Below are 12932 nucleotides of genomic sequence, written 5' to 3'. Positions count from 1 at the left end.
GTGTGTAATTCAAGCATCTTTGAGGGGAGGAGAGTATAATTTACTCTTATTATTATCTATTTAAAAACAATTGTTTTAAAAATGATTTTTAAAACAAATTTTAAAATAAGTTCATTGATTTCTTATTTAAACATTCATTGCTATGGGCCATCTTATTGCACTACTAATGCAATTTTTTCTCCATGTAGGAAGGTATTTTTAACATCTAGCTAGAATAGGGACCACTTCTTTGATGCAACAATAGCCAGTAAAGTCGTAATCTTCACACAATAAAATTAAGGTTTCTTGAGCAAGGCCTTGAATAGGACGAGGAATAATGGCCTACCTCATGCATGCATGTTTTTGAATTTGTCACTTATCATTGGGACCATGGAGTTTCCTATTGTTAAATTCCAGGAAGGAAGGAAAGAAGGACAAATTGGAAAATTAAGACTTTTTTCAGTCAAAACAAGTAGGATTAATAAAAGATATGATTCCAATTTTATAAAATACTTATTAACAATTTTAGTCTCTCTTTCGGATTTTCTAACTTAAAATATGGTGATATATTACATTTAATTGAATTGAAGTTTTTAGGGAGTTTTCAGATAACTCTATAGGTATTGATCATTCTACACATCGTGTCATGTCATTTATATTACTCTAAGTCTTTCCTATGTCATTTTCATCCTTTAAACATCACTGGCCCATATACTTGTGACATCAATTTCTGCGTGATTCATCATTTAACTTTCTAAAACTGTTGTTGCTCTCATCTTAAAATGAATTAAGAATACACAATCACATTTGTTATGTTTTTATATCGTGTCCAACTCATCCGTAAACCGAGAGGTGTCACTCTTACCGATAAGTGTTTTTACATGCATTGAGGACTTGCTCTTGCCACTTAAATTAAAAATACATGCTATATATATATATATATTGAGACTCTCTACTGCTAAGTTATTGATATATCTGAACTTCTCTCTTCCTTGTTAATAATTTTAAGATAAGATGGCCACATCCACTCAATGTTTCTTCCTTTCACTCATTCTCATTTGGTTGATATCTCAAACATCTTTTGGAGCTAATACTATTCACCCCGACGAAAGTATGATTCTTATTTCTGCTATACTACCAACCAATATAGAAATTTCTTTCATCTTTATTTTCATCTAAGGATTCATGTTATAGTTCAAATATCATGTATTATTTTTTGCTCATGTAGAAATTCTGTATCTATATTTGATGACATGTGTGTGTAGTTTAGAAGTTTTTTCAGTACTTATCTGATAGCTCTCAATTGTATGTATATTTAGAGAAAGCTCTTGAAGTTATAGCTAAATCACTTGGTAAGAAGGATTGGAACTTTGACATTGATCCATGCAGCAATAAACCTAACTGGTTTACGCCTCCCATACCGAAAATCGTAGAGAATAATGTCACCTGTGACTGCTCTATTCCTGGTGACAACTTCTGCCATGTTGTTGCAATGTAAGTCTTTTTCCGTCGAAGTTCTATCAGCACTTCTAATTAATTTGAGTTGAGTTAGTTATTTACATTGATATAGAAATTAAACTTATAGAGTTAGTTATTGATGTTGTATATGTGTGAATGAGTTAGATCAGTTAATACAATTTATTAAAATTAACTGGTATACTTATACCCTACCATTAAATTAAATATACGTATCATTATGCCTGTATAAAATTGCTACCCTTATAATCAAACTTAAAGTAAAATCAATATTGTCCAATATTGTCTATAAACTAGCCTGTTTTTTTTTTTCATTTGAATTTAACTAAGAAATATATTAGAATTAATTTCTTTTAATAATTTTTTTTATGATAAAATGAACATACAGAACTTTGAAAGGGCAAAATCTCCCGGGAACTCTCCCACCGGAAATGAACAGGTTGCATTATCTTCAAATTATGTATGTAATATAATTCTCACACTTTTCCTGACATCCAAATTAAAAATATTATTAATCATGTTTTATATCATCTATCACAGGTATCAATTATTATTTTGCATGACAAACTCTTTCTCTCCGTCTATTACAGTGAACTCCCTCGCAATTACCTTAACGGTCCAATTCCTAAAGAATGGGGCTCCATGACAAATCTTCGTCAAATGTATGATTAGAATTTTTTTGTTTTCGGGTTTTCAATCATAGATTGTTCTGAATATTATATGATATTTACATCTGAGTCTTATTATAGATTCTTTATAAGGATTTACATTCATAACTTGAAGCAATAACATGTTTCTTAATCATAACAGTAGTCTCTTCGGAAATCGTTTAACTGGTTCAATACCAGCGGAGATTGCAAACATATCTACTCTCCAAATTTTGTGAGTTTCTCATTATCTCACTTGGCAACTTTTTTTTTCTTTCCATAAACTTCTATGTGTTCAATCCAAATCAGTTCTAGTAGAACCTAAGTTTTATTTGAAACGTGTAGGGTGTTAGTTGGCAATCAGATGTCTGGAAATATTCCTCCCGAGCTTGGGAATCTAACCCAGATTCGAATACTGTAAGCACTTTATTATGAAAGCCAAATGTTCAAAGTTCACTTTTATTTCCATGGCTTTGAATCAACATTTACCATTTTGTTTTTAAAAAATATATAGGCAATTTTCCTCGAACAATTTTACTGTAGAACTACCAATGACATTGGCCAAGCTCATTACATTGCAAGATTTGTAAGTTTCAAGCTTTTATGATGTTTAGAGAAGACCAAATTTTGATATAATTTTTATGTCCTCTCTGATCAATGCAGCCATATTACCGACACCCAATTCTCTGGAAAGATACCTAATTTTATTCAAAACTAGACAAATATCAATTCACTGTATGCTTTCTCTTATTTTTATTTTAATTTTTCCTCATATCTAATTGCTTTTGTAATGCTTTAATTTTTATAAGAATTATCAATGCTTGATTTCCTCTTGACAGATTGATTCAAGGAAGTGGATTAAGTGGGCCGATTCCGTCTGGAATTTCTCTTTTGAGAAACTTAACTGACTTGTATGTATGATATATATACTGAAGCGAAGGTGGAAATTTAACTTTCATTTTAATTATGTTGTTCCTTAGCTTTGATTCAAATGTGATATTCAGGAGAATTAGTGATCTGAGTGGATCTGAATATGCACCTTTGCCACAACTTAATAATCTGACATTGTTAAATACTCTGTGAGTTGATTTCTCTATTTTTTAAGAAAAAAAAAGCAGCAAGAGAGGCACTCATAATATATTGTTGTCTATCTTTTTGTTTCACAGGATTCTGAGGAACTGCAACATCAATGGAAAACTACTCGATTATCTTGGGAATATGGGATTATTAAAACACTTGTAATTGCTTCCTCGCTACATTTCGTTTGGCATCTTTTTGAATAATCTAATTTCAAAATACATGATTGTCTTCAGATTATGACATCATTTTGCATAATATAATTTCGTTGCATAATACTGAAATGCATTAGGGATCGTTAACTTTGTATGTTTCCTGTTTATATTTTTACTTCAACTAACAGAAACAAGAGAATATAGATCCTATAACCTCCTTGTTATTTTCTTTTACAAGTTTTGAAAACAAATTTACCATTTTCATTGTTTTTAAAAATGCATTCTGCCTAACGTACCTTTCATATTCTCGTTATCATAAGTATTCCATCTCTTTGCCTGCAATTTGAAATGAACAGAAACAAAATATTTCTAGAAAGTATACCTCCTAATATGTTATTAATCCCTACATTTTCTGACACTAACCACTAAAGTTTCTTATGTTAAACTTAGTTTCGTTTTGGTCAAGATGTTAAGTTTAGTTGATTCTTTAACCATTGGTATCTTTGTTTTTGTTATTACTATTTCGATATATGTAGCAGCTCTTTAACTTATTATATTCCAGGTATGTTTTTTACAACAAATTTTCTCAGTAGCATTTTAACTTATTCTCAATATGATATCTCTTTCAGAGACCTCAGCTTTAACAACATAAGTGGAACAATTCCAAGTACTTATGCTGCCATGAACAGTTTGGAATACATGTATGAAATTCATCGTAGTTTTTTAGTGCGATTATTTTTTGGGGTATATTTTTAGTCACATATCTGTTGGCTTAATTAATCAAGACAGTTAATTTATGAATTAACCATTTCATAAAGATGAAGAGATAAATGTAGGTGATTAAAGATATCTACCTCAATTAATTTCTTAGAGGTGTATATTAATATCTTGATATTCTTTTGTCGTAGATTTTTAACTGGAAACCTACTCACTGGACCAGTGCCTCCTGCTTTGGGACATAATGCCGATGTGTGAGTTATCATTCTTATACTACTTGCATGATTCCTTTGATTGAATGGCTTACTTCATTTACGCAAAGATGAAATATATCATCTGTTTCATATTTACCTTTCTAAGTGGACTTTTCTTTTTCTTTTTGCTTGCTTCTCTGCATTTTCGCTTTCATTTTATTTAAGAATTGTCGTTTAGCTGTATAGAGATCTTTCATACAATAACTTCAGCATCAGCGAGAATCAGAAATGTCAAGATGAAAAAGTGTAAGAAATCTTGCATCTGTGTTCATTAATTTGCAAACTTAATTAGAAACTTTCTTGATGCACCACATTCTCTAATTTGTTGCAGGAACTTGTTTTCTACCTCATCGGCACGCAATGACCTGTAAGTTTTCTATTATAAATACTAAACCATGTATATACATCCTTTCTATTTTCCTTTTATTATGTGATGAGTCTTATTATTATAATCATGCTAACTTGCTCTACTTCTTCAATCCTTGCAGAGAAACAGCGTGTTTGAGATTTGAATGTCCCAAACGTGAGTTTCTTAGTGGTGAATTTCTTATAGACAGCTAAGATCTCACTATTGTTTTTTATTTCTTTTTATTAAAAAAAAAAAGCTCTCAGGAGAAAATGTTTCAAAATATGATGCCAAGAAGAGAACAACATATTTAGATAGGAATGAAGCATGAATAATGCAGAGAACAAATGTGATTATCAATTCATAAATTATATTCATGGAATACTTGTCAGTTGACTGTTATGATCTTCCATATCCAACATCTATTGGGCCTTTGACTAAAAAATGGGGTAGCCACACAATCAACAATTTCTCAATCTACCCCACTATATATGCTCAAATTTGTCAAAACACACTACCGGAAGCCCACTTCTAGTAAAACCTCCGTTTTTCTGAAGGGCAGAATGACAAATCACCCACACAACCCGACTTCAATGAGTACATGCCCAAAACAAAAAATAGAGAGCCCACATAAAGAAAAAATCAAGTAAGAAAAAATAGGAGGTCCGAGGAAGAAAAAAAATCACAACTTAGCAAATTAAAGAGACCTATCTAGTTGGACTTGAGGGGGAGTGTTGGAAATTAGATCCCATCAGTGGGAACAAGGAAAACTAAGGTGTTTAGAAGTTGTGGAAAATTTGTGTATATTGGTTTGATAGTTAAATCAACAGTGGGAAAGAAACATGATAGTTAAAAAGGGAGAGAATGAGTACAGAAAAATAAAATTTTACTCAACATGTTTTTCATTATTTGATTTACATGTATTTCCTTATTTGATTCTTGTAGTTTTCTGATTAATTATATAGTTTCTCACATGATCTGCTCAACCCAGCCTCATACTCCCTTTATATAAATTGTGGTGGAAGTCGAGCAAAAGTCAACAAAACAAGTTATGATGATGATTCAGATTCTCCTGGACCTGCTAGATTCTATCGCAGTCCAACTGGAAATTGGGCATTGAGTACCACTGGTATATACATTGATAGTGATCAACTTCAGATAAATTATTCCCCGAAAAACATCACCAGACTTACTATGGTGGATGCTGAATTGTACACAAATGCACGTGTTTCACCTATTTCTTTGACATATTATGGCTTTTGCCTCGCAAATGGAAGATACACAGTATATCTACATTTTGCTGAAATAATGTTCACAGACGATGACTCTTATGGTAGTCTTGGACGACGTGTATTTGATATCTACCTTCAGGTACATGGTTTAACAATATTCTTCCAAATTCCAATAGTTACTCAGTGTTTCATAAATAGTTGTAGGGACTATATCAAACTATTTTTTAAAATAGCCTATATAAATAGTTACCTGATCAGTGATGTTCACTAGGTTCCGATAGGGACATTGTCAAACTATTTTTTTTTCCAATTAAAATATTTGCAGGACGTAATAATCATGAAACTTTAAGGTTATGATTGAAATTTTGTAGGGAAAGCCAGTGAAAAAAGAGTTCAATATTGCAGAAGAAGCAGGAGGAGTTGGTAAAAAAGTGATGAAACAGTTCAAAGATGTTGTTGTTACTAGTAATACCTTGGAGATCCGCTTGTATTGGGCTGGAAAAGGGACACAGTCACTCCCAAATAGATCAGTATATGGTCCTCTTATATCAGCTATATCAATTGAATCTGGTGGGTTATACTTGGCACATTTCTAACCTTATGCTATGATCTCCATGTTATGATCTAATATTGAAATTTCTTGTATAATAACTGTCATACCCCAAATTTGGACCATTTAAAATCTTTTTTGTCCATATTTTGAAATAGTCCACATTCTTTTCTATTCGTTTTTTTTACCATTTAAAACTCGCGTTTTTCTTCTTTAATCATTTAAAAAACTTTTATCTGCATTTTTATAACTTTTTGAGCGCATTTGATAGTCTTGTTAGTCATAATAATCAAGTCATTTTAAAAGGTTTAATCATATTTTAAAAATCACGTCCTTTTAATCATTTCCGACAAAATTTCGGCAGGGAGGATACTTTGAAGTACCTCATGTCAGATTTCGAAGGGACTTTTTTTTATTATTATTAATTAATATTTTATTTTTATTTTATTTGTCATTTTTTATTTTTTATTTTTCTGTTTTTTTGTTTCTTATTATTTTTATTTGTTAAGTCTTTATCCCCAAGTCTCCAACAGGGGTATTTTGGTCTTTGATATGTACCAGAGCCAACCCTATTTTGTCACTATAAATACACTGTCTAATCATTGGGAAAAGGGGGGAATCACTGTACACTGACATAACAGCCGCACCAATCATCACAAACACAATTCCTTTTCTCTTTCCATCATTTACAGATCAAACCATTTTTTTTAAAGAAATTTCCTCAAGAACATCCATCAAATCAAAAAAATCAGAAAGATCATATAATGTAATTCCAATCCTCTTTACCAGATCAAACACCACAAAAATGATGAACACTTCATGAATCCTCATAAACATTCATGAACACAAAATCACAAAAATCATGTAAACCATAACATCACCTGCGATTTTACCAACAAACAACTCATCTATTATCATCTCGCCACTTTCTACATCCAAACGAGTTCAAAACGAACAGAATCAAGAGGAAGCACAAATCCGAGTCGGTCTTGTGAAGAAGAAACGGAATCGGATCTGTAACTAGAAGAAGAAGCTGAAATCGAACCAAAATCGCGAAGAACAAGAGGTAGAAAGTTACTTTACTCTTGAGTTTTAAATCTTAGATCTAGGTCTGTTGTCAACTGCTTTTGAAATTGTGAGCCCGGATTTGAGTTTAGGAAGAAAAAGGATCTCTAAAAACGTGAAAAGTTTTTAAATCGGAGTAGTTTGGTTGCTCCGGCGCGGTGGCGCCGCCACCGGAAACCGGCCGGCCGCCGCGTCGGACCACCATTCTTCTTCTTCTCCGGCGTAATGTTTTAGAGAGAAGTGAGAGAGTTTGGTTTAGAGAGAGGATAAAAGAGAAGAAATGAGATCACAAACCAGAATATTCCTTTTATACTCACTCTCGATCCCACGCGCGTGCATCCACCGTTATCTCATGCTCCTTCATGTTTTTGCGCCACCAGATCTGGATAGTTCCACGATCTGATGGCCATTGTTGAAACTATCTTTTAATCTGGTGCGCCCTTGCTGTTTACTATCGTGTTCCTACTCTTTTTTAAACCGTTGGATCTTAGATCCTATGGCTGTGATGAGATCTTGGGATTCAGATCTGGACCTCTGGATTCATCCAACGGTCCAGATTAGATCCTGCTGAGCCAATTTTGTTTTTTTAATTAATTGTTCTTTATCATTTTTTAATACTTTTTACACTTTTTTTTGACATTTTAATGCTTTTAAAAATTCCAAAAAATATTGTTCTTATTATCTTAATTTTCTCTAATTTTTTAAAACCCATCCTATTTGTTTTCTTTTAAAATTTTCTATTTATTTCTTATATGATGATCTTAATTGTTGCTTGTCTTTATTCCTTGCTTTTTATTTCTTATGTCTCATTCACCATGATATTTCTTATGCTTACTAACGATTTAATTTTTGTCTTGAATCATAGCATGCACATTTAATTTTCTCATCATCTTATTTTGTCATTGATTTAGTGTGTATAAATAGGGAATTGATGTAATTTTATTTCTTGCATTTTTATTTTGGCATAAAGGCCTTAGGGTTGTATTTAGGAATTGATGTAATAATCTAGGTAACACAAGCACCGACACATGCACCGACACTACCACATTTTATTTACCGCTTTCCGTTAGTTTTTACGACGTTACGTTAGTTTTCACCGTTAGTTTAGAAAAATCATTTTCTCAAAAAAAATCGAATATGCGAAACTTCAAAAATCATTTTCTTAATAACATTTTCCCTTTATTTTCTTAATCAAATTCTCAATCAATTTTAATCCAACTTCAATCATTTTCAAAATTTAAAATCAATCAACCTCACTCATTCCTTTTATCTCAAGCCTTGAGGCCTCTTTCTCTTCTAAAAACCATTTTCAAAAAAATCTTAAAATCAACTTAACCCACCAAAGAAATTTTTGAGTGGAACTACGTCGGTTTTGATCCCTTTCCCAAAAGGGTACGTAGGCAGAGGACTTGTCCTTCCAAATCAAATAAAAATAACCAAAAACATACTTCTTCTCCCTCCATTCTTTTACATAGATTTTTAGGTAATAATTTTTCAAGTAAGCAAATGAATTTAGCACAAGATAATCTAGGTAAGCGGTTCCTTCGGAGTACCGAAGTCGTTTAGGGTGCTTAACACCTTCCCTATTCGAAACCAACCCCCGAATCCAAAGTCTCGATAAGGGTTTTTACTCATTTTTTTCCCTTCCCACGAATAAAAATTGAGAGTTCAAAGATTGACGATTCAAATCAATTAATGGTTTGACATCCGAAAATCAGGGAGCACAATAACAATCAAGCAGATTCTCCACCTGGAAGCAAATCTATAGGAGCTGTGGTTGGAATTCTGGTTGCAGCAACAATTATAATCATTCTAGTATTTGGTATACTTTGGTGGAAAGGATGTTTTGGATATAAAAACTCATTAGCAAAAGGTGATTACAAAAAAAATCCTTTGTTGCCATTTTTTCTAATGTGTTTTGCTAGTACACAAATTATTCTAGTGATAATAAATAAAATTTTGCATCTTGTGTAACCAAGTAAGTTTGAAGGCTTTCTCTTATTAGTATATCATGTTACAGAACATAGACTAGTGTAATTTTGATAAAAAGAATGTTGCAAGCTCATAAGAAATTGACTGTCGATGTAGAGTGTCCGTGCGTAATTTTCTGAGTTCAAGAGATCTTTAATCTTTCTTTTACTTCTATTAACAGTGCTGAAGAGTAAAGACCTACAAACAAGTTTATTTACCTTAAGACAAATCAAAGCAGCAACAAATAACTTTGATATTTCCAACAAGATTGGAGAAGGGGGATTTGGACCTGTGTTCAAGGTATTTTGCATAATATAACAAATCCTCTTCAGTGTCATGCTTTAAATATAATTTTATATATATTTTTAAGAAAAGTCATTTTCAACTACTAACAAAATAGCATTCCTCAAAATGCAGGGATGTTTACCTAATGAGACATTGATAGCAGTGAAGCAACTTTCTTCTAAATCAAAGCAAGGGAATCGTGAGTTTTTAAATGAGATAGGCATGATTTCTGCGTTGCAACACCCTTATCTTGTTAAACTTTATGGTTGTTGTGTGGAGGGAGATCAATTGTTGCTGATATATGAATACTTGGAGAATAATAGTCTTGCTCGTGCTTTATTCGGTAATTTTTCCTATATGCTCTACTTTGCATTGCTATCTATGTGATATATCACATTTACTAAGTTAGCACTTTACTATTTAGTAACATTATCTGATTCATATTACATTGACAAATAAAGGTTCAGAGGAGCACCAAATAAAGTTAGATTGGTCAACAAGGAAGAAGATTTGTGTTGGTATAGCTAGAGGTTTGGCATACCTTCATGAAGAATCAAGACTAAAGGTTGTTCACAGGGACATCAAGGCTACTAATGTGTTGCTTGATGCGAATCTCGACCCGAAGATATCTGATTTTGGTTTGGCCAAGCTTGATGAGGAGGACAATACTCACATTAGTACTAGAATTGCTGGAACTTAGTGAGTAACTATAATTAATTTCTTCTTTGGGTGTATTAAAAAGTACTCAAAAGTTACCAAATTCAATTTAAATGATATTTTTTTAGTATAAAACTTCGATATGTTGTATACTGATATCAAGCTATTACAATGATATGTTCCAACTATGCAGTGGATATATGGCTCCTGAATATGCAATGCATGGTTATTTGACAGACAAAGCAGATGTTTATAGTTTTGGAATTGTTGCCTTGGAAATCGCTAGCGGAAAGAGCAACACCATGTATCGGTCAAAGGAGGAAGCATTCTCTCTTCTGGAATGGGTAACTTTATTGATGCTACTATCTACTGACACTTCATTTGTGTCTTACATATACTGTTGTTATTCACTGTTAATCTAATAATTCAACTCTAAGATATGTCAAAGGAGGAAGCATTCTATCTTCATATATCATGACCAACAAGAAGACAACAGCGTATAAAAAATATTAACAATTAAGATACAATCTGCTAAACGTAATTGTTAGTGACGTTCAAACATAATTTGGTTTAAAAATTTGAAAATCATTGTTCTGACGTTCAAAATTACGGTTATTTGTCTTGAATGAATGGTTAATTAGTTGCGACACTTGTTATATTCATTAACCATCTACTAAACGTAATTTAACTACAATAACCATCTAATTGTTGTCGAATTTTGATGTCAAATTTGTGTATCAAAATATCACCTCTCATTTGTAAATTACTTAGGGTTCACAAAACAATTCTTTGTTTCAACAGGCACATATGTTGAAAGAGAAAGGTGACCTAATGGAGCTAGTTGATGGAAGATTAGGTTTAGATTTAAACAAAAAGGAAGCCATGGTGATGATCAATGTGGCTCTCCTATGCACCAATGTCACTTCAAACCTTAGGCCCTCTATGTCGTCAGTTGTAAGTATGCTTGAAGGAAGAACCGTGGTTCCAGAATTTGTGCCAGATTCAAGTAAAGTAATGGATGGCAATAAGATGGAAGAAATGAGACAGTATTACTATCAGATCGAAGACAAAACGATGAGCAAGTCACAAACACAAAGTCAGAGTTTATTAAGTGATGGATGGACTGCTTCACCTTCATCAGCTGCAGACCTTTATCCTATCCAAAGTGATTCTTCCTATTGGGAGGAAAGAAATTAAGAGTGTTTGTTGAAACATAATTGCATCTACAAGCTTGATGTCCTGCAACTGTTGTCATGTGATGAAACCTTGATGTATTTCAAAACTGAGTACTACCACAATCTATATATTGAGAAAGTGTCGTAGTATAGTTAATGTGTATATTTTTTATAAGCCTATTACTAAGCTATCGTTCGTGTATAGATGTTTTTAATTTTGATTTGCCATGTCCCAAACATGCTAATTTGTTATTCGCCTTAGTATGTACTTGTTCAACCTGATGATTAGCATGTTGATCTCCTTGTCATATGTAATTTGTTCAACTTGAAGATTAGCATGGTAGTATGTATCATTAGCCATTGGGTGTCCCCTAGGGTTATCGGTGTAAAAAAAGTAGTAGGTTGAGAATTATAAGTAGAAGCTATTTGTAATACAGGTATCGGCTGAACTCGTAAAGATCCTACTAAAGTAGGTTGAGTAGAAACGCTAGTCTAACTTGGGTTCCCTTCACTTCCTTATTTGATGGAGGTGACAATATTGTCACTAGAATTGCCTCGTCTAGCCTTCAACTCCTTGACTTGTTGAACCTCATTATGAATCATGAGTAACAATGTCAACAAGTTGTTGAGAGACCTCATACATGCTGCCTATCAATGGCCGGTGATGTTGCATAAGTCTTTGGATCGTTGGATTAAAAAATTTATCTGGAGCGGTGATGTTAATACTAAGAAAGTTTGTACGGTTGCTTGGAAAACTGTTTGTCTTCCCTGGGAAGCGAGTGGTTTGAACTTGAAATCTACCCGTTCTATTAATGATTCTCTCTTTTTGCACCTTAGTTGGAAGCTTATGGCTGAAAAGTCTCAATGGTTTGCAATGTTTATGAAACTCTATTTTTCTTTTGGCCAACCAATTTAGCGTCATTTACCGTCCTCAGTTTGGGCTGGCATTAAAACCAAAATTGGCTTTGTTATTGATAATTGTTTAAGGCTGATTGCCGCCGGTAATTTTATAAATCTTTGGCACGATAGTTGGCTTGGGGTTCCTTTGATAGATTTTATGGATATTCCTCCCAATCTCGAGAAGCATTTTTCCGATACTTTGAATTCTTTGATCAAGGATGGTTGTTGGCATCTTCCTCCTGAATTTGCTTGTCAACCGGATATTAAGTCTAGAATTAAGGCTATCTCTTCGCCTATTATTCCTCTTGGCGATCAGCTGGTCTGGAAACATTATCCGGATGGTTTATTAGTGGCTAAGCTTGTTTTTAATTTTCTTAATCCGCCCTCTACGGTTGTTCCTTCGGCTGACATGATTTGGCGGAACTACATTCCACCCTCTTCCTCCT

At 33.0% G+C, this 12932-nt stretch overlaps 1 pseudogene; it reads left to right on the top strand.

Moving 5' to 3' along the window:
• Positions 1 to 795: 795 nt before the first annotated feature.
• LOC11415406 (probable leucine-rich repeat receptor-like serine/threonine-protein kinase At3g14840) lies at positions 796 to 11924 on the top strand (annotated as a pseudogene).
• The last annotated feature ends 1008 nt before the right edge of the window (positions 11925 to 12932 follow it).

The sequence above is a fragment of the Medicago truncatula genome, chromosome 2, assembly GCF_003473485.1.
Source record: "Medicago truncatula cultivar Jemalong A17 chromosome 2, MtrunA17r5.0-ANR, whole genome shotgun sequence".
NCBI classification, from domain to species: domain Eukaryota; kingdom Viridiplantae; phylum Streptophyta; class Magnoliopsida; order Fabales; family Fabaceae; genus Medicago; species Medicago truncatula.
Note: the sequence above shows the minus strand (reverse complement) of the source record. Positions and strands in the feature narration are given on the sequence as shown.